This window comes from Balaenoptera borealis, assembly GCF_965194805.1.
Source record: "Balaenoptera borealis genome assembly, chromosome: 3".
In the NCBI taxonomy this organism is placed as follows: domain Eukaryota; kingdom Metazoa; phylum Chordata; class Mammalia; order Artiodactyla; family Balaenopteridae; genus Balaenoptera; species Balaenoptera borealis.
The window spans coordinates 132,693,145-132,716,640 of record NC_138866.1 but is presented as its reverse complement, the minus strand read 5'-3'; the positions used below and the strand labels follow the sequence as shown (position 1 = coordinate 132,716,640).

The 23,496-nt window shown below is 40.8% G+C and overlaps 1 protein-coding gene across 1 annotated transcript in view; it reads right to left on the bottom strand.

Moving 5' to 3' along the window:
• The window catches only part of GABRG3 (gamma-aminobutyric acid type A receptor subunit gamma3), a 572,166-nt gene that overhangs the window by 462,254 nt on the left and 86,416 nt on the right, over positions 1 to 23,496 (bottom strand). The window lies entirely within an intron of this gene.

Below are 23,496 nucleotides of genomic sequence, written 5' to 3'. Positions count from 1 at the left end.
CTTGGGGCTTCAGTCGGATTGCAGGGAGAGGACTGGGGTTGGCTGCGTGAACACAGCCTGAAGGGGTTAGCGCACCACAGCTAGCCAGGAGGGAGTCCGGGAAAAAGTCTGCAGCTGCCAAAGAGGCAAGAGACTTTTTCTTGCCTCTTTGTTTTGCGGTGCGGAAGGAGAGGGGATTCAGAGCGCCGCCTAAACAAGCTCCAGAGATGGGTGCAAGCTATCAGCACGGACCCCAGAGATGTGCATGAGACGCTAAGGCTGCTGCTGCCACCACCAAGAAGTCTGGGTGTGAGCACAGGTCACTATCCACACTGCCCCTCCCGGGAGCCTGTGCAGCCTGCCACTGCCAGGCTCCTGTGATCCAGGGACAACTTTCCCGGGAGAACGAATGGCGCACCTCAGGCTGCTGCAACGTCATGTCGGCCTCTGCCGCCGCAGGCTTGCCCTGTATCCGTACCCTTCCCTCCCCCAGGCTTGAGTGAGCCAGAGCCCCCGAATCAGCTGCTCCTTTAACCCCGTCCTGTGTGAGCGAAGAACAGACGCCCTCAGGCGACCTACACGCAGAGGCGGGTACAAATCCAAAGCTGAGCCCTGGGAGCTGTGCGAACAAAGAAGAGAAAGGGAAATTTCTCCCAGCAGCCTCAGAAGGAGCGGATTAAAGCTCCACAAACAACTTGATGTACCTGCATCTGTTGAATACCTGAATAGACAACGAATCATCCCAAATTCAGGAGGTGGACTTTGGGAGCAGGATATATTAATTTTTCCCCTTTTCCTTTTTTTGTGAGTGTATATGTGTATGCTTCTGGGTGAGATTTTGTCTGTATAGCTTTGCTTTCACCATTTGTCCTAGGGTTCGGTCCATCTGTTTTTGTATTTTTTTTTTTTTTTTTTTACTTAAAACCTTTTTTTCTTAATAAATTTTTTCTTAATAATTTTGTCCGCATTTTTTATTTTAAAAAATTAAAAAATTTTTCTTAAAAATTCTTTTCTTATTTTTTATTTAAAAAAAATTAAAAAAAAATTTTCTTAATATATTTTTTCTTAATAATTTTTTCTTACTTTTTATTATAAAAAATTAATAAATGTATTTTAAAAAATTAAAAAAAATTTTTTCTTAATAATATTTTCTTAATAATTTTTTTCTTATTTTTTTATTATAATAGCTTTATTTTATTTTATTTTATTTTATCCTCTTTCTATTTTTTCTCCCTTTTATTCTGAGCCGTGTGGATGAAAGGCTCTTGGTGCTCCAGCCAGGCATCAGGGCTGTGCCTCTGAGGTGGGAGAGCCAACTTCAGGACACTGGTCCACAAGAGACCTCCCAGCTCCACAATACCAAATACTCCCAATACTCCCAGCTTGTAATACCAAATGGCAAAAATCTCTCAGAGATCTCCATCTCAACATTAAGACCCAGCTTCACTCAACGACCAGCAAGCTACAGTGCTGGTCACCCTATGCCAAACAACTAGCAAGACAGGAACACAGCCCCATCCATTAGCAGAGAAGCTGCCTAAAATCATAATAAGGCCACAGACACCCCAAAACACACCACCAGACGTGGACATGCCCACCAGAAAGACAAGATCCAGCCTCATCCACCAGAACACAGGCACTAGTTCCCTCCACCAGGAAGCCTACACAACCCACTGAACCAACCTTAGCCACTGGGGACAGATACCAAAAACAACAGGAGCAACGAACCTGCAGCCTGCGAAAAGGAGACCCCAAACACAGTAAGATAAGCAAAATGAGAAGACAGAAAAACACACAGCAGAGGAAGGAGCAAGGTGAAAACACACCAGACCTAACAAATGAAGAGGAAATAGGCGGTCTACCTGAAAAAGAATTCAGAATAATGATAGTAAAGATGATCCAAAATCTTGGAAATAGAATAGACAAAATGCAAGAAACATTTAACAAGGACGTAGAAGAACTAAAGAGGAACCAAGCAATGATGAAAAACACAATTAATAAAATTAAAAATACTCTAGAAGGGATCAATAGCAGAATAACTGAGGCAGAAGAACGGATAAGTGACCTGGAAGATAAAATAGTGGAAATAACTACTGCAGAGCAGGATAAAGAAAAAAGAATGAAAAGAACTGAGGACAGTCTCAGAGACCTCTGGGATAACATTAAACGCACCAACATTCGGATTATAGGGGTCCCAGAAGAAGAAGAGAAAAAGAAAGGGACTGAGAAAATATTTGAAGAGATTACAGTTGAAAACTTCCCTAATATGGGAAAGGAAATTGTTAATCAAGTCCTGGAAGCACAGAGAGTCCCATACAAGATAAATCCAAGGAGAAACACGCCAAGACACATATTAATCAAACTATCAAAAATTAAATATAAACATATTAAAAGCAGCAAGGGAAAAACAACAAATAACACACAAGGGAATCCCCATAAGGTCAACAGCTGATCTTTCAGCAGAAACTCTGCAAGCCAGAAGGGAGTGGCAGGATATACTTAAAGTGATGAACGAGAAAAACCTACAACCAAGATTACTCTACCCAGCAATAATCTCATTCAGATTTGATGGAGAAATTAAAAGCTTTACAGACAAGCAAAAGCTGAGAGAGTTCAGCACCACCAAACCAGCTTTACAGCAAATGCTAAAGGAACTTCTCTAGGCAAGAAACACAAGAGAAGGAAAACACCTACAATAACAAACTCAAAACATTTAAGAAAATGGGAATAGGAACATACATATCGATAATTACCTTAAATGTAAATGGATTAAATGCTCTCACCAAAAGACACAAACTGCCTGAATGGATACAAAAACCAGACCCATATATATGCTGTCTACAAGAGACCCACTTCAGACCTAGGGACACATACAGACTGAAAGTGAGGGGATGGAAAAAGATATTCCATGCAAATGGAAATCAAAAGAAAGCTGGAGTAGCAATTCTCATATCAGACAAAATAGACTTTAAAATAAAGACTATTACAAGAGACAGAGGACACTATATAATGATCAAGGGATCGATCCAAGAAGAAGGTATTACAATTGTAAATATTTATGCACCCAACATAGGAGCACCTCAATACATAAGGCAAATACTAACAGCCATAAAAGGGGAAATCGACAGCAACACAATCATAGTAGGGGACTTTAACACCCCACTTTCACCAACGGACAGATCATCCAAAATGAAAATAAATAAGGAAACACAAGCTTTAAATGATACATTAAACAAGATGGACTTAATTGATATTTATAGGACATTCCACCCAATAACAACAGAATAAACATTTTTCTCAAGTGCTCATGGAACATTCTCCAGGATAGATCATATCTTGGGTCACAAATCAAGCCTTGGTAAATTTAAGAAAATTGAAATCGTATCAAGTATCTTTTCCGACCACAATGCTATGAGACTAGATATCAATTACAGGAAAAGGTCTGTAAAAAATACAAACACGTGGAGGTTACACAATACACTACTTAATAAAGAAGTGATCACTGAAGAAATCAAAAGGGAAATCAAAAAATACCTAGAAACAAATGAAAATGGGGACACGATGACCCGAAAGCTATGGGATGCAGCAAAAGCAGTTCTAAGAGGGAAGTTTATAGCAATACCAGCCTACATCAAGAAAGAGGAAACATCTCGAATAAACAACCTAACGTTGCACCTAAAACAATTAGAGAAAGAAGAACAAAAAAACCCCAAAGCTAGCAGAAGGAAAGAAATCATAAAGATCAGATCAGAAATAAATGAAAAAGACATTAACCAAGATGGCAGAGTAGAAGGACATGCTCCCACTCCCTCTTCCGAGAACACCAGAATCACAACTGGCTGCTGGACAGTCATCGACAGGAAGACACTAGAATTCACCAAAGAGGATACCCCACGTCCAAGGACAGAGGAGAAGCCACAGTGAGACGGTAGGAGGGGCGCAATCAGAGTAAAATCAAATCCCATAACTGCTGGGTGGGTGACTCACAGACTGGCGAACACTTATACCACAGAAGTCCACCCACTGGAGTGAAGGTTCTGAGCCTCACATCAGGCTTTCCAACCTGGGGGTCCGGCAACGGGAGGAGGAATTCCTAGAGAATCAGGCTTGGAAGCCTAGTGGAAATTGATTGCAGGACTTTGACAGGACTGGGGGAAACAGAGACCCCACTCTTGGAGGGCACACACAAAGTAGTGTGTGCATCGGGACCCAGGGGAAGGAGCAATGACCCTGGGGGAGACTGAACCAGACCTACCTGCTGGTGTTGTGGGGTCTCCTGCAGAGGCGGGGGGTGGCTCTGTTTCACCGTGGGGACAAGGACACTGGCAGCGGAGGTTCTGGGAAGTGCTCCTTGGCGTGAGCCCTCCCAGAGTCTGCCATTAGCCCCACCAAAGAGCCCAGGTAGGCTCCAGTGTTGGGTTGCCTCAGGCAAAACAATCAACAGGGAGGGATCCCAGCCCCACCCATCAACAGTCAAGTGGATTAAAGTTTTACAGAGCTCTGACCGCCACAGCAACAGTCAGCTCTACCCACCACCAGAGCCTCCCATCAAGCCTCTTAGATAGCCTCAACCACCAGAGGGCAGACAGCAGAAGCAAGAAAAACTACAATCCTGCATCCTGGGGAACAAAAACCACATTTACAGAAAGACAGACAAGATGAAAAGGCAGAGGGCTATATACCAGATGAAGGAACAAGAAAAAACCCCAGAAAAACAACTAAATGAAGTGGAGATAGGCAACCTTCCAGAAAAAGAATTAAGAATAATGATAGTGAAGATGATCCAGTACCTCGGAATAAGAATGGAGGCAAAGATTGAGAAGATGCAAGAAATGATTAACAAAGACCTAGAAGAATTAAAGAACAAACAAACAGATGACCAAAACAATAACTGAAATGAAAACTACACTAGAAGGAATCAATAGCAGAATAACTGAGGCAGAAGAACAGATAAGTGACCGGGAAGACAGAATGGTGGAATTCACTGCTGCGGAACAGACTAAAGAAAAAAGAATGAAAAGAAATGAAGACAGCCTAAGAGACCTTTGGGACAACATTAAACGCAACAACATTCGCATTATAGGGGTCCCAGAAGGAGAAGAGAGAGAGAAAGGACCAGAGAAAATATTTAAAGAGATTATAGTCGAAAACTTCCCTAACATGGGACAGGAAATAGCCACCCAAGTCCAGTAAGCGCAGAGAGTCCCATACAGGATAAACCCAAGGAGAAACACGCTGAGACACATAGTATTTAAACTGGCAAAAATTAAAGACGAAGAAAAATTACTGAAAGCAGCAAGGGAAAAATGACAAATAACATACAAGGGAACTCCCATAAGGTTAACAGCTGATTTCTCAGCAGAAACTCTACAAGCCAGAAGGAAGTGGCATGATATTTAAAGTGATGAAAGGGAAGAACCTACAACCAAGATTACTCTACTCGGCAAGGATCTCATTTAGATTTGATGGAGAAATCAAAAGCTTTACAGACAAGCAAAAGCTAAGAGAATTCAGCACCACCAAACCAGCTCTACAACAAATGCTAAAGGAACTTCTCTAAGTGAGAAACACAAGAGAAGAAAAGGACCTACAAAAGCAAACCCAAAACAATTATGAAAATGGTCATAGGAACATTACATATCGATAATTACCTTAAACGTGAATGGATTAAATGCTCCAACCAAAAGACACAGGCTTGCTGAACGGATACAAAAACAAGACCCATATATATGCTGTCTACAAGAGACCCACTTTAGACCTAGGGACACATACAGACTGAAAGTGAGGGGATGGAAAAAGATATTCCATGCAAATGGAAATCAAAAGAAAGCTGGAGTAGCTATACTCATATCAGATAAAATAGACTTTAAAATAAAGAATGTTACAAGAGACAAGGAAGGACACTACATAATGATCAAGGGATCAATCCAAGAAGAAGATATAACCATTATAAATATATATGCACCCAACATAGGAGCACCTCAATACATAAGGCAACCGCTAACAGCTATAAAAGAGGAAATTGACAGTAACACAATCATAGTGGGGGACTTTAACACCTCACTTACACCAATGGACAGATCATCCAAACACAAAATTAATAAGGAAACAGAAGCTTTAAATGACACAATAGACCAGATAGATTTAATTGATGTTTATAGGACATTCCATCCCAAAACAGATTACACGTTCTTCTCAAGTGCGCACGGAACATTCTCCAGGACAGATCACATCTTGGGTCACAAATCAAGCCTCAGTAAATTTAAGAAAATTGAAATCATATCAAGCATCTTTTCTGACCACAACGCTATGAGATTAGAAATGAATCACAGGGAAAAAAACGTAAAAAACACAAACACATGGAGGCTAAACAATACGTTACTAAGTAACCAAGAGATCACTGAAGAATTCACAGAGGAAATCAAAAAATACCTAGAGACAAATGACAATGAAAACACGATGACCCAAAACCTATGGGATGCAGCAAAAGCAGTTCTAAGAGGGAAGTTTATAGCTATACAAGCCCACCTCAAGAAACAAGAAAAATCTCAAGTAAACAATCTAACCTTACACCTAAAGAAACTAGAGAAAGAAGAACAAACAAAACCCAAAGTTAGCAGAAGGAAAGAAATCATAAAGATCAGAGCGGAAATAAATGAAATAGAAACAAAGAAAACAATAGCAAAGATCAATAAAACTAAAAGCTGGTTCTTTGAGAGGCTAAACAAAATTGATAAACCATTAGCTAGACTCATCAAGAAAAAGAAGGAGAGGACTCAAATCAATAAAATTAGAAATGAAAAAGGAGAAGTTACAACAGACACCGCAGAAATACAAAGCATCCTTAGAGACTACTACAAGCAACTCTATGCCAATAAAATGGACAATTGGAAGAAATGGACAAATTCTTAGAAAGGTATAACCTTCCAAGACTGAACCAGGAAGAAATAGAAAATATGAACAGACCAATTACAAGTAATAAAATTGAAACTGTGATTAAAAATCTTCCAAGAAACAAAAGTCCAGGACCAGATGGCTTCACAGGTGAATTCTATCAAACATTTAGAGAAGAGCTAACACCAATCTTTCTCAAACTCTTCCAAAATATTGCAGAGGAAGGAACACTCCCAAACTCATTCTATGAGGCCACCATCACCCTGTACCAAAACGAGAAAAAGATACTACAAAAAAAGAAAATTACAGACCAAGATCATTGATGAATATAGATGCAAAAATCCTCAACAAAATACTAGCAAACAGAATCCAACAGCACAGTAAAAGGATCATACACCATGATCAAGTGGGGTTTATCCCAGGGATGCAAGAAGGATTCTTCAATGTATGCAAATCAATCAACGTGATACACCATATTAACAAATTGAAGGAGAAAAACTATATGATCATCTCAATAGATGCAGAGAAAGCTTTCGACAAAATTCAACACCCATTTATGATAAAAGCCCTGCAGAAAGTAGGCATAGAGGGAACTTTCCTCAACATAATAAAGGCCATATATGACAAACCCACAGCCAACATTGTCCTCAATGGTGAAAAACTGAAACCATTTCCTCTAAGATCAGGAATGAGACAAGGATGTCCACTCTCACCACTATTATTCAACATAGTTCTGGAAGTCTTAGCCATGGCAATCAGAGAAGAAAAAGAAATAAAAGGAATACAAATTGGAAAAGAAGAAGTAAAACTGTCACTGTTTGCAGATGACATGATACTATACATAGAGAATCCTAAAACTGCCACCAGAAAACTGCTAGAGCTAATTAATGAATATGGTAAAGTTGCAGGATACAATATTAATGCACAGAAATCTCTTGCATTCCTATACACTAATGATGAAAAATCTGAAAGTGAAAGTAAGAAAACACTCCCGTGTACCATTGCAAGAAAAAGAATAAAATATCTAGGAATAAACCTACCTAAGGAGACAAAAGACCTGTATGCAGAAAATTATAAGACACTGATGAAAGAAATTAAAGATGATACAAATAGATGGAGAGATATACCATGTTCTTGGATTAGAAGAATCAACATTGTGAAAATGACTCTACTACCCAAAGCAATCTACAGATTCAATGCAACCCCTTGAATCCCAACCCATTTTTCACAGAGCTAGCACAAAAAGTTTAACAATTTGTATGGAAACGCCTCTTCAATAAGTGGTGCTGGGAAAACTGGACAGGTACATGTAAAAGTATGAAATTAGAACACTCCCTGACACCATGCACAAAAATAAACTCAAAATGGATTAAAGACCTAAATGTAAGGCCAGACACTATAAAACTCTTAGAGGAAAACATAGGCAGAACACTCTATGACATAAATCACAGCAAGATCCTTTTTGAGCTAACTCCTAGAGAAATGGAAATAAAAACACAAATAAGCAAATGGGACCTAATGAAACTTAAAAGCTTTTGCAAAGCAAAGGAAACCATAAACAAGACCAAAAGACAACTCTCAGAATGGGAGAAAATATTTGCAAATGAAGCAACTGACAAAGGATTAATCTCCAAGATTTACAAGCAGCTCATGCAGCTCAATAACAAAAAAACAAACAACCCAATCCAAAAATGGGCCGAAGACCTAAATAGACATTTCTCCAAAGAAGATATACAGATTGCCAACAGACACATGAAAGAATGCTCAACATCATTAATCATTAGAGAAATGCAAATCAAAACTACAATGAGATATCATCTCACACCGGTCAGTATGGCCAACATCAAAAAATCTAGAAACAATCAATGCTGGAGAGGGTGTAGAGAAAAGGGAACACTCTTGCACTGTTGGTGGGAATGTAAATTGATACAGCCAGTATGGAGAACAGTATGGATGTTCCTTAAAAAACTAAAAATAGAACTACCATATGACCCAGCAATCCCACTACTGGGCATATACCCTGAAAAAACCATAATTTAAAAAGAGTCATGTACCAAAATGTTCATTGCAGCTCTATTTACAATAGCCAGGACATGGAAGCAACCTAAGTGTCCATCATCGGATGAATGGATAAAGAAGATGTGGCACATATATACAATGGAATATTACTCAGCCATAAAAAGAAATGAAATGGAGGTATATGTAGTGAGGTGGATGGAGTTAGAGTCTGTCATACAGAGTGAAGTAAGTCAGAAAGAGAAAAACAAATACAGTATGCTAACACATATATATGGAATCTAAGAAAAAAAAAAAAAAGGTCATGAAGAACCTAGTGGCAAGACGGGAATAAAGACACAGACCTACTAGAGAATGGACTTGAGGATATGGGGAGGGGGGGGGTAAGATGTGACAGGGTGAGAGAGTGTCATGGACATATATACACTACCAAATGTAAAATAGATAGCTAGTGGGAAGCAGCCGCATAGCACAAGGAGATCAGCTCAGTGCTTTGTGACCACCTAGAGGGGTGGGATAGGGAGAGTGGGAGGGAAGGAGACGCAAGAGGGAAGAGATATGGGAACATATGTATATGTATAACTGATTCACTTTGTTATAAAGCAGAAACTAACACACCATTGTAAAGCAATTATACTCCAATAAAGATGTTAAAAAAAAACCCACAATGAGATACCTGTCAGAATAGCTATCATCAAAAAGACCATAAAAAACAAATATTGGTGAGGATGTGGAGAAAAGAGAACTCTTGTGCTCTTTTGGTGGGAATCAAAATTGGTGCAGCCACTATGGAAAACAGTATGGGGGTCCTTCAAAAAACTAAAAGGAGAACTACCATATGATCCAGCAATTCCACTCCTGGATATATATCTGAAGCAAACAAAACACTAATTTCAAAAGATACATGCATGCCAATGTTCACTGCAGCATTATTTACAACAGCCAAGATACTGAAGCAACAGAAGTGTCCATCAACAGTTGAATGGATAAAGAAGATGTGGTACATATATACAGTGAAATACTACTCAGCCATAAAAAATAATGAAATACTGCAATTTGCAACAATATACATGGACTTAGAGGGTATTATGCTTTGTGAAATAAGTCAGAAAAAGAAAGACAGACAGTTATACTTCAATAAAGATGTTAAAAAAAAAGAAAGAAAGAGACATACTGTATGTTTCCACTTCTTGTGGAATCTAAAAAATAAAACAAATACACATAAAACAGAAACAGACTCACAAATACAGAGAACAAACTAGTGGTTACCAGTGAGGAGAGAGAAAAGGGAGGGGCAAGATAGGGTAGGGGATTAAGACATACAAACTACTAGGTATAATAAAATAAGATACAAGGATACAGCACAGGGAAATATTGTCAATATTTTATAATACGATTTTTTATAATAACTTTATATGAAGGATAATCTATAAAAATACTGCATCACTATGTTGTACACCTGAAACTAATATTGTTTATCAACTATACTTCAATAAAAAAAGAAGTCCCTGGGATCCACAGAAAATCCTTTCAATATAATATGGAGTTTCCTCTGCAAGCATTGCTGTTTGCATTAAGATTCAGCTAGATTCATTATATTCAACTGATCTGCAGCACTCTTTTATCCTTACTAGCTTTCTGGATTAGAGTCAAGGAAGCACCATAAAATGAACATTTTATTACAAGGAGGGTGCATTTTCACCTTCCTTATACTGCCCAGTCAAGTTTTATAGTTTGTGGAATACTGATTCTGAGAAAATCTGAAAAACAAGAATTTGGCCCTGACATCTTGTTTGGAGGAAATTCTTTGACAATTTTTACAATTGTTTTCAATGCTATTTGTTCCCTTCTTTGGTTCACACTTTACAATTTATCTTTTCTGCAAGTTATTCATTTTATCTAGATTTTTTAAAGACTGTACATTAAATATTTTGAAATTATTGGCTAGTCTGTTAAATCTTTTTGCCCATTCATTTTGTTAGTTAACATTTGATTTCTTGTCTTCCAGAAGAAGTGAAAGGGAAGTGGTCTGCCATCATGGAGACTTCATGGGCATTGGGATGATTTATTAAGGTGCTATCAGAGGGATGACATTTATATTACAATATCTTTGTATGGTGACAGATGCTAATGAGACATATCATGTTGATCATTTTGTAATGTATAGAAATATCGAATCACTATGTTGTGCACCTGGAACCAATGTAGTGTTGCAGGTCAATTACACTTCAATTAAAAATAGACACTAGGAGGAATCGCAAAAAAATTTAAAAATTAAATGAAAAAGAATATCAAGCCACAGACACCAGTAGAAATGAGTAAAGGTGGTTAAAAGGTACAACTTCTAGTTATAAAATAAATGTCTTGGGGATGTAATGCACAGCATGGTGACTATAGTTAATAATACCATATTGCATATTTGAAAGTTGCTAAGAGAGTAGGTCTTAAAAGCTCTCATCATAAGGAAAAATATTTAACTCTGTATGGAGATTGATGTTAACTAGACATAATTGTGGTGGTCATTTCAAAATATACAGAAATATCAAATCATGTTGTATGCCTGAAACTAATATTATATGTCAATGTATCTCAATAAAAAAACATATCTTATCCTATAAAGAATAAAGTAAAAGCAAACTGTTTAAAATACGAATTCATAAACTTTTATAAATATTTCTTCATCATGTTCTCCTGGAGGTAATAGTACAGACTGTAGAATCATAAGTGTGACTTTTGAGCTCATTAATTACCAATTTAAGACTCTCTATATTCACCCAAGGCTCTCTATATGCTCCTTGAATATTCTGAAACAACTCAAGAGTCCCAAAACAAACAATGGCATCAGAGCATTAAACCCATGGGGGCCTTGTGATTGCGGGGCCCCACGTGGCTGCCTGGACATTTGCCCTTGCAGCCACCCTGCTGAAGGCGGCTGTGCATTTCCTCATCAGTCTCTGACCTCAGAGCTGCTCCCTTTCTCTGGTGTCTGAGTGCAGACTTCCTCCACCAGGTCGTGTGCCCCGAGGAGGCACACATACAGAGCCCCTGCGGTGGTCAGCAAGGGGTGCAGGTGGCCCAGGGACTCCTGGAGGAGAGTTAGGGACTGGCTGCACTGGAAGGAAGCATCTCAAGTGTCTTAAAGTAAAATAGAGAGGGAGGGAGATGGGGGTCAGGGAAGGCCTCGCATTAGGGGCCATTTCAACAAAGATCTTCAGAAGGTGATGATACAAACCTTGTACATATTCTGGAGGACCAATCCAGGCAGAGGGACAGGAACAAGTCCTGAGGTGCCTGGCTGTGGCAGAGCAGAGCCTGGGGAGGGGACGGGGTAGGTTTACAATCAGCGAAGGCGGCGTTGGGGAACAGAAAGAGCACCCTGGGCCTATCTCAGGCCTCAAGCTTCCACCTGGCTAGAGGATTCTGAGCCCACAGGAACCACAACCTGGCTGAGCATACAAGTCACATCATGGTGACAGTATTCAACCCCTCACATCTCTGGGGAAAGATTTCAAAGGTGACTTTCAGATGGTTGTTTAAGAGGAAGACATCTTTCTTTTTAAAGGAGAATTATGAGGCTAGCTCTGAGGGAGCTGACTGATGGTATGATTTTATGATTTTATTCTGTTAGCATAAATGGCAGTCCCAGGATACTGAAATCTAAATGTTTTTCTCAAACAGCTAAAATTCAGGTGTTACTACCACTGTGATTGGGTGCAGGAGCAGACTGGGTGCAGCCTAGGCCCTGGGCACCCTGCCTGCTGTCCCTGTGGAGGGGCTGTGCTCCTCACTCTCCTGTGCACATCCCCAGGGCTCCGATGCCAAGGGCCAGATCAACTCCCTGTGGCCTTTCTAAACACACCCTGTCTAGGTGTCTGCTTATGACATCATCTGTGGGCCTGGCACCTGGAATGTACAAGGGTTTTCCTGGAGATTCTGACATTTTCCTGGTCCAAGTCCAAAAGCTCTGGATCAGAGGGTGGCCTGGCCCAGAAACAGTGTCGACAGTCCTTCTCAGGAACAGAGAGAGAGACTGGGCCTCCAGGCCCTCAGCAGAGGAATGAGCACATGAGAGGCACAACCCGACTTCCAGGGGCAGTGGGGATGCAGCGCTCATGAGGGGAGCATGAGGCCCTTCTGCCCTGTCCCCTGCAGGGTCCTTTGCCAGAGCCTCCTCCAAGGCTGAAGCAGGATCCCCCTTTGTCCCCAGATGCAGCCCCTCCGTCCATCCCCTCCCTGAGGCACAGAAGCCCTTCCAGGGTGTCGTCTTGCCCCTCCCTCAGTTTACTAAATATAAATGAGCTATTCTCAATTTCTTTACTTGAACCCCTGTTCATATGATTCTCTTTTTTCTGTAATTCAGTTGTTTCACAGATTAAATTCTTATTTGGGTTCAAAACATTTAGCAAAATGACCTTGATTAAAACCTAATAGATCCAAATAAAGATAAAGTGTACAATTAAATATTGTCTCCTAGACTGATCTCATCCATCTTGCCTCCATTTTTAGCCCACAAACAGATTCACACTGCCTCTCCCAGATCACCAAAGTAGGTAGCAGCAGCTTGACAGCAAATATAATATTATTTCCAATTTGTTTCTTTTAAAACAGAGCCTGACCGAGATTCTCAGAAGCTAAAAACAAGGATGCCTGAAAAGTATAAATTAAAAAAATTTTAAACTGTGCATTGCCAAATACGTCTCAAGTATTGAAAATTCCTTTTTCCTTTTCAATAAATGGAACGTTGATACAAAGGGAACTACTCTTGTCTTTTAGCTGAACTTTTTCACATGCAACAGATATATGAGAACTGAGAATCGTGAATGCATACTGAAGCCGCATACAAGCCCCTGTGTCCCTGTCCTTTGAAGTAAAAGGCTTTTGCTTTAGTCTCCCAGGCCTCTTCTGAGTCTCAAAAGACTGGTTCAGGAGTTAATGATTAGGAAATGTGAAGATGTAGAAACTAAGAATAGCTGTTGGGCTGGAATCTGGTAACAATTCAGACCACACATGGCAGAATCACTCAACTCCCAGTTCCCTGAAAGCTACAGATAAAGGCCTGACACACATTCCTAAGTTGTTTTTATAGGAAGCAGACCTCCACCAGATGAAACTGCTGACTGCAAGCATGTAGACCCTAGACTGGTTGAAACCAAAAGGCTGATGATGATTAAAACCTCACCTTGATGCCAGCCATCCGAGAATTGAACACAAGCTGATCACACACCCCACAAGTCCTCTCCTTCACACTGCCTTTAAAACCCCTTCCCTGAAAGCCATGGGGGAGTTTGGGTCTTCTGAGCATGAGATGGCTGTTCTCCTTGCTTGGTGCCCTACACTAAAGGCTATGCTTTGCTTCACCACAAACCTGGTCTCAGTAGATTGGCTTTACTGTGCACAGGTGAGCAGACCCAAACTTGGTTCAGTAACAACATCTGATTTGTACAGTTAATTATGATAGGCTTTTAGGGCTCCAGGCCATGGTTGTGACAGTCGTGCCTAAGACCTAAAGTGTCAGTGCTGGGCCCCACTGTTCTCCAATGAGTCTACACACAACTGTAATGACCTATGAGAGGTGTGGACCCCTTACCCAACTCAAGATAGTGTGCACTCCTGGACTTTTTATTCCTCAATAATGCCAATGATGTAAGAACCACAAGACTGGAAGGTCCCACTAAGGACAAGACAACTTGACCAGAGTGTTCCTTCAGAGCACAACCACCTAACGATGCCCAACATGTTGGATTTTAATATGGTGGTTTATCTCTGGAAAGGAAGCAAGCATGAAAAATTATGCAACGACTAGCTGAGTAAGCAACTGACACCATATGTCCCACTGCAAACAGTACCTTATGTCATCTCTCACAACCTCAGAGTATCAAAGGGAAGAGACACTAAGGAAAGATTTTAAATAAATAACAATATATGTAAAACAAGAAAGACAAGAGGTGTAGCCATGAGAGCAGTTGCATTTGGCTACAATTTTTCCCAAAGACATCAAATTATTCTGTTTGTGAGTTGCAGATGTGCCTGATTATATTGTAAACCCAAAAGGAGAAAAGCTGGAAGACTAAACTGTAATGAGTGTTCTCTTCCACTCCCAGGCTGGGATAATATTTTAAAAGCATGTGCCTATTTTGAGACCTCCAAAAAACACGCCTCCCATATGCAAGAGCAAAGAAACATGAACATGAGATGACTTTGAAACTGGAGTTCAAAGAACTTCCTATCACTATTTTAAAGAGCAAAATAAGTATGAAGGACCAGTTCTTCCCATAACATGGAGCTGCAGATCAAAGAACAAAGAGGAACTAGGGCATGCATAAGACTACAGGACCACACAGAGCACGTGGCGACCTGAAACACAGCAGCTTTCATGCTGCTGGAGAACACAGTAATGAGCCAGGAACACTGAGGAAGAAGAAATGATTTAAAGAAATGTGTAAGGGCCTGCCTGCTCCCTCTCATTTCTCTGACCTCTGAACTCTCTGCAGTTCTCAAGTCAAGCTAACATCCACCACCTGCTCTGACACAGCAAATGTAATTAACACCATCATTTGCAGATGGAGAGACAGAAACTGCTCCAAAGTCAGCCAGAGTTTCTCTGTGGATCTAGAATTAACTGGCTGGTTGGTAGGAATTCGGTTTTGCTGCAAAGTGAAGAGGAGGCCACCCTGCAGAGCACATAGTGCCTCTGGGATGGACCGCCCTGGGCACGGGTCTCAGGCCACGTCTAACTACACTTAGTTCCTTGTCCGTAAAGACACTGGGAATACTGAATTCATAAGGTTCTGTAAGGACTGAGATAACATGGGTAAATTCTTTGGCGGGTGCTGGGAACTCAGTAGAAGTTAATTCTGTAACAGGGAAGAGCCAAATCTGACCACATGTTGGATCTGTTTCTTTTACTTTAACCTTTGCTTTCCACTGCTTTTGTTCACTAAAAGGATACTGTCTATACATAATGGCATACCTCGGGGAACCCTGCCTCTCTGCCTGAATGTTAAACCAAAGTACCTTTGTTCAGGCAAACATCTGGACCCTGTCCACCTGTGGATGGCTACAAGAAAGAAGAAATTAACACAACTCCTCCCCTAGGCTGGCCATTCCAGGCGGTATTTGCAAAACTTATGGCCTTTTTACTTTACTTCCTCATCTCCTCCCCCTCTCTGTGCTATAAAAGAAACTGGCATCCAAACCCCGATAAGATGGTTATTTTGAGACTTTAGTCTGCCATCTTCTTGGTCTGCCAGCTTTCCGAGTAAAGTCATATTTCTTGCCTCAACACCTCGTCTCCAATTTATTGGCCTGTCGTGCGGTGAGCAGAGAGCAAGCTTGGACTCAGTAACAATTCCTTTTTTTCTCCTTCACTGAATGCACACATGCTTTTTTTAAAAAATTTTTATTTATTTTTGGCTTCGTTGCTGCTCACGGGCTTTCCCTAGTTGCTGCGAGCGGGGGCTACCCTTCACTGTAGTGTGCGGGCTTCTCATTACAGTGGCTTCTCTTGTTACGGAGCATGGGCTCTAGGTGCACAGGCTTCAGTAGTTGTGGCACGTGGGCTCAGTAGTTGTGGCTTGCAGGCTCTAGAGCGCAGGCTCAGTAGTTGTGGTGCCCTGGCTTAGTTGCTTTGCAACATGTGGGATCTTCCTGGACCAGGGCTCAAACCCATGTCCCCTGTATTGGCAGGAGGATTCTTAACCACTGCGCCATCAGGGAAGTCCCACACATGCTTCTGATAGAGCAAAGTAGTGCAGTTGCTAATGTCCCTTGATATCCAGTAATTTCAGCAGATTTGTTGTTTTGTGCTCTAGCTGAAAGCTGCTTAAATTAATTGCTGCCAAACATGTATCATTTCATTCATTTTAGAGAGTTTATCTTGTAGGAGACACTAGGTACATCCAGAAAGAGGAAACAGATGAAGAGACGATGGGCAAATCAATAAGGATGGGGCATAAGGCACTGACCTTCTAAAGTTTGTTTCCTGGTCAGAGCTGCTGGGATTTGCCCTCTCCTGCATGTCTAGGACTATATAATATACGTGCTGTGCAGCACTCAACACGAGGTCTTTGCACTTGTCGTTACCTCATATTCAGGATGCCCCAACGCCACCCTGAGCCTTCTGCCATCCCCTGATGGGTTAGCTTCAACTCACCCCCTTAGCTTCACAAATGCCCGAAGGAATCCTCTGATGATCTCTGATCCAGGCCGAGCTCTGTCATAACATCACTCCAAAGCTGCTCATTCCATTTCTTCAAATAATTCACCTCAGCTTGTATAGTAATACATTTTGGTGGTTATGTGAATTAATGACAATTTGATATTCCAGGTTTTATCACCTTGATTTCAGAAACTACGTCTTATTTGGCATAAAGAAGGTGTATGGTTGTAAACTTCTAAATGGCTGCCAAATATCTCCCCCACCTGGTATTCCAGCCCTTGAGGAGATTCTCTTTCCTGTGGGTTGGACCCAGTGATGTGCTCCTGACAAGTAGAACACAGCAGAAGTGACAAGGCATCTATTCCAGATTACGTTATAAAACCTTGCCCCTTAGGCCTCCCCTCCCCCCCTTCTCCCTCCGTCTGTCTGTCTCTGGCCTCTCTCTAATACAACCAGTTGCCCTCTGGAGAGGCCTGTGTGGCAGGAACTGAGAGAGGCTCCAGGCAAAGGCCAGCAAGGAACCAAGACCCTCAGCCCAACAGCCAGTGAGGAAATGAGTCCTGCCAATATCACATGAGGATCCTGGAATCGGACTCTCCCCAGTCAAGCTGTGAGATGACTGCAGGCCCAGCCTCATCTGCAGCCTGTGAGAGTCCTTGGAGAAGAGGTGCCAGCTCAGCCACACCCAGATTTCTGACCATGCAAACTGGGAGATAAGAAATGTGTCACTTTACACTTGTATGTGGAATCTAAAAAATGATAAAAATGAACTTATTTACAAAACAGAAATAGACTCACAGACATAGAAGACAATTTTATGGTTAATAAAGGGGAAAGTGGTGGGGGGAGGGGTAAATTAGGAGTTTGGGATTAACAGATACACACTACTATGTATAAAATAAACAACAAGGATTTACTGTATAGCACAGGGAACTATATTCAATATCCTATAATAACCTATAATTGAAAAGAATCTGGAAAAGAAAATATATATATACACACACACACACACACACACACACATAACTGAATCACTGTGCTGTACACCTAAAACTAACACAACATTGTAAATTGAATATACATCAATTATTTTAATGGTTAAAAATAAAATAAAATAAAATATTTTAAAAAAAGAAGTGTGTCACTTCAAGCCCCTGAGTGTTGGGATAATAGATAACTAACCTATACTTCACTGCACACTCCTAACCTGATGGAGAAACACATATTTCACAGCCAAACAACAGGGAAAAAGATGAGGCATTTTTCTGAGTTGTAGAAAGAGAAATGTCCCACCAAATTCAATTCAATCAGCAATTCTGCCTGGGCTTTGATACAGAAAGCTTTACTGAAGAGGCTGTAGATATGAGAGTTGGGGACAGAAAGTCCACCCAGTGGGGAGGAGTATGCAGAAGCTAATCAGATGCAGATGGAGCAAGAGACAGTTACTGAGCAAGGATCAGGCACAAATCAGGGCCACCACGCCCCCCCCACTGGATGGCTGTGACTGAGAACGACACATAGACCTACAGAGAGAAAATCAACAATGATATCTGATAAGTGTCTAACACACAAGGAAAAGGCCTCTGCCCAGCCTGCAGTGAGGGCAGGAAACTTCTCAGGAGTAGAAGGACAGTAAAAATTATACAAACAAAAGGAGCTGAGCATTCCCAGTAGAGGCAATGGCACCAGCCAAGGGACAAAGTCCCAAATACCTTGTGGACAGCCTGACATCCAAGGCAAGAAGTCTGGATCTGAGCCCGGAAGCTGTGAGAAGCATTGGCAGTGTGTGAACAGGTGGCCAGGAGGAGGGGCTGGGAGCCCCCATGCCGAGGAAACTTCCACAGCACCACGCCAGCAACACGTGGTGATACAGTGGGCCTGGAGGAGGGGAAGGGGAGGGGCAGGGACAGTGCCAAGGAAGGGGAGCTGCATCATCACACAGCCACATGAAAGGGGCAAGGGGGCTTCCTCAAAAGTTGTTCAAAAACCTATCCTTTTGAAACTATTCCAAAAAACTTCAGAGGAGGGAACACTTCCAAATTCATTCCATGAGGCCACCATCACCCTGATACCAAAACCAGACAAAGATACCACAAAAAAACAAAATTACAGGCCGTATCATTGATGAACATAGACATAAAAATCCTCAACAAAATCCTAGCAAACTGAATCCAACAACACATTAAAAGGATTATACACCATGCTCAAGTGGGATTTATCCCAGGAATGCAAGGATTTTTCAATATTTACAAATCAACCAGTGTGGTACATCATATTAACAAATCAAAGAATAAAAACCATATGATCATTTCCATAGATGCAGAAAACGCCTTTGACAAAATTCAACATCCATTTATGATAAAAAACTCTCCAGAAAATGGGCTAGAGGGAAAATACCTCAACATAATAAAGGCCATATATGACAAACCCACAACTAACATCATACTCAATGGTGAAAAGCTGAAAACATTCCCTCTAAGATGAGGAACAAGACAAGGATGCCCACTCTCACCACTCTCATTCAACATAGTTTGGAAGTTCTAGCCACAGCAATCAGAGAAGAAAAACGAATAAAAGAAATCCAAATTAGGATGGAAGAAGTAAAACTGTCACTGCAAATGACTTGATACTAAGAAAATCCTAAAGATGCCACCAGAAAACTGGAGCTCATCAATGAATCTGGTAAAGTCACAGGATACAAAATTAATATACAGGAATCTGTTGCATTTCTATACACTAACAACGAACAGAAAGAGAAATTAAAGAAACAGTCTCGTTAACCAACACAAAAAAGAGAATAAAATACCTAGGAATAAACCTACCTAAGGAGGTCAAAGACCTGTACTCCAAAAACTATAAGATGCTGATGAAAGAAATCAAAGACAACACAAACAGATGGAAAGATATACCATGTTCTTGGATTGGAAGAATCAATATTGATAAAATGACCATACTACCCAAGGCAATCTACAGATTCAATGCAATCCCTATCAAATTACCAAGGCATTTTTCTTGGAACTGAAACAAAAAATTTTAAAATTTGTATGGAAACATAAAAGACCCGGAACAGCCAAAACAAGCTTGAGAAAAAATAACTCAGCTGGAGGAATTACACTCCCTGACTTCAGACTATACTACAGAGCTACAGTAATCAAGACAGTATGGTATTGGCACAAAGACAATCTTATAGATCAATGGAACATGATAGAAAGTCCAGAAATAAACCCACGCACCTATGGTCAATTAATCTACAACAAAGAAGGCAACAATATACAATGGAGAAAAGACAGCCTCTTCAATAAGTGGTGCTCGAGAAACTGAACATGTAAAAGATATAAGTATGTAAAAGAATGAAGTTAGAACATTCTCTAACAGCATATATAAAAATAAACTCGAAGTGAATTAAAGACCTAAATGTAAGACCAGATAAAATTCTTAGAGGAAAACATAGGCAGAACACTCTTTGACATAAACTGTAGCAATATTTTTTGGATCATCTCCTAGAGTAATGAAAACAAAAGCAAAAATAAACAAATGGGCCCTAATTAAGCTTAAAAGCTCTTGCACAGCAAAGGAAACCATAAACAAAAAGACAACCTATGGACTGGGAGAAAATATTTACAAACAATGCAACTGACAAGGGATTAATCTCCAAACTATACAAACAGCTCATACAGCTCAATAGAAAAAAAACAAACAATCCAATCAAGAAATGGGCAGGAGACCTAAATAGACGTTTCTCCTAAGAAGACATACAGATGGCCAGAAAGCACATGAAAAGATGCTCAACACTGCAAATCAAAACTGCAATGAGGTATCACTTCACACCCATCAGAATGGCCATCATCAAAAAGTCTACAAATAATAAATGTTGGAGAGGGTGTGGAGAAAAGGGAACCCTTCTACACTGTTGATGGTAATGTTAACTGGTGCAGCCACTATGGAAAACAATATGGAGCCTCCTTAAAAAAACTAAAAATAGAGCTACCATATATGATCCAGCAATCCCACTCCTGGGCATATATCTGGAAAAGACAAAAACTCTAATTTGAAAAGATACATGCACCCAAATGTTCACAGCAGCACTATTCACAATAGCCAAGACATGGAAGTAAACTAAATGTCCATCAACAGATGAATGGATAAAGAAGATGTGGTATATATATATATATATATATATATATATATATATATATATATATATATATATATATATATATATATATTACAATGGAATACTACTCAGCCATAAAAAGAATGAAATAATGCCACTTGCAGCAACATGGATGGACCTATAGATTATCATAATAAGTGAAGTAAGTCAGACAGAGTAAGACAAATATCATATGATATCACTTATATGTGGATAAAAAAATAACACAAATGAACTTATTTACAAAACAAAAATAGAATCAGAGGAAAAAAAATTTTTCAGCAGAGGGCTGGCTGGCTCACTTTGCCCAGATGAAAATCAATGAACAATGAGGTCTTCCATCAGCAGGTGAGAGTTGGGACACCGAGGGGACCCAGAAGGGAAGTCCTTTGCATCAAGTGAGGCCATTAGGGTGCTATGTCCTCATACACAGATCTGGTCTCAAGAATCTCATTCACTGAGGTCAGCTTTGGTGCTCTGCCTTAGTTTCCTCTAAAGAAATCAAACACCACAAATTTAGACCCCCAAACAGGAGGCCTGCCTTGCAGGTATTCCTTCTACCATCCATATGAAGACCTATTGGAAGAGTTCCTGTACCACTTCAGGGTGCAGGACAGTCTACCAGAGGGACTGTGGCATGCAAGTCCTGGGGCAGACAGCACTGGTCCTCCTGCCATGTCCTCCTGCAGGTGCAGAGGTAAGCATGGAGCTCAAACTCCACTGTGCTAGAATCAGCTGGCCAGCATACCTCGGGGCAAGACACAGATCAAGTAAAAAGTAAAAGACACAGATCAAAGATGATTCTGACTGTCTGTAGGGTTGTTTTGATTGGCTTATTTTGTCAATGAATATGTTGCTACCTTTATGGAAACCAAGAAGGGGAGGTTTGGATGGCCAACTAGGATGTTCAGATAAGAACTAGCCAAGTGAGGAGTAGGAACTGGATAGCCTACACAAGATCTAGGAAAACATCAGAAATCATGTCTTCAGCTTAGGGTAAAAAAAAAAACTAAGAAGAGGCTCAAATTACAGAATTTTCAAATAAGGAACATCATGTATGGTGCATATAACATGTACAGTTCTCTCTTCAGTGGCTTTTAGTCTGTCCAACACTGCTAGAGAGCAAGGGAGTGAAAGATTTTCAGTAAATAGTCTATAAACGCTGTTTGAATGCTGCGTACTGGAAGAGTTTTCAACCACCAGGGCACCTCACAGAAAGGCCAGCTCCTCACAGAGAAGGGGTTTTGCCGGTCAATTTCAACAAGACAGAGTGACTCAGAGAAGGCTGGACAATTTCAGAAGGAGAAAGGGGAACTGAATTCAAAGGGTCATATTTTTTTATCTCATGTAAATTCCTTTCAAATGCTTAAACCTTAATTGCTTTTCTCACTCAATGTCTTTCTCGAAATATCTAACTTGTAACTTTGAAGCCAAAAAAAAGAAGAAAAAATAGGAAAACAGTATTTTACTGTTTTCTTTGATTCCAGTTCATTTTCATTTCTTTGCATAGCTCAAGGACAAGTTTATCTTTAGACTTCAGTATAATGAAAGAGAAGGATGGGCAGATTAGAGCGTCTAGAAACAAAAGGTGACTGCAAATCTTGCAAGTCATTGGCAAAATTAATTGTTCATACGAAATTTTAAAAGAGTTTCTTCAGTTTTATAAAAACAAATTTCCCTGTTGTGTCCTAAAATTATAGGACATTTGCTCTGGAAGAGACGAGAGAGGCCACTGTGTGCAGTTTTTTCTCCCCGAGAACGTCCCACGCCCCCAGGACCTTGGTGTCCATGGGGCACCTCAGTAACCTGGGAGCAGGAGAGTCTGCCCTACAGAAGCAAAGGTGAAACGTGCCTGCCTCCAAGGCCCAGCCATTTGTTTTGTTCCAGTCCTGTCCTCTTGCAGAACTTTACCTGTTCTTCAGTGGACAAAGCAGTGGGCAGTGCGGTTTGTGCAGACTGAAGTGTGTCTCGGGACCTCCCAGCCTGGGTGCCTGGCAGCCAGAGGAGTAAACACAGCAGACCAGCAGACAGTGGTGGATCAGCGGGACTTGCATCCCACCAGCACACACACCCAGCCCTGCTCTGCTGTTGTGAACAACGGGACAACACAAGTGCAGGGACGTGAGTGGGGCAGCTGACCCACCAAAGCAAAGGCAAGGATGTGGCAGAAGCAAGCGAAGGAGAACCAAGCTGGACAAAGTGAGGATGCAGAGGAGAAGCAGGGAGGACGGTGTCTAATGAGGAGGGACTTCCCAGGGAGATAAAACAAGAAGCAGAATATCACAGGTGAGTGGCT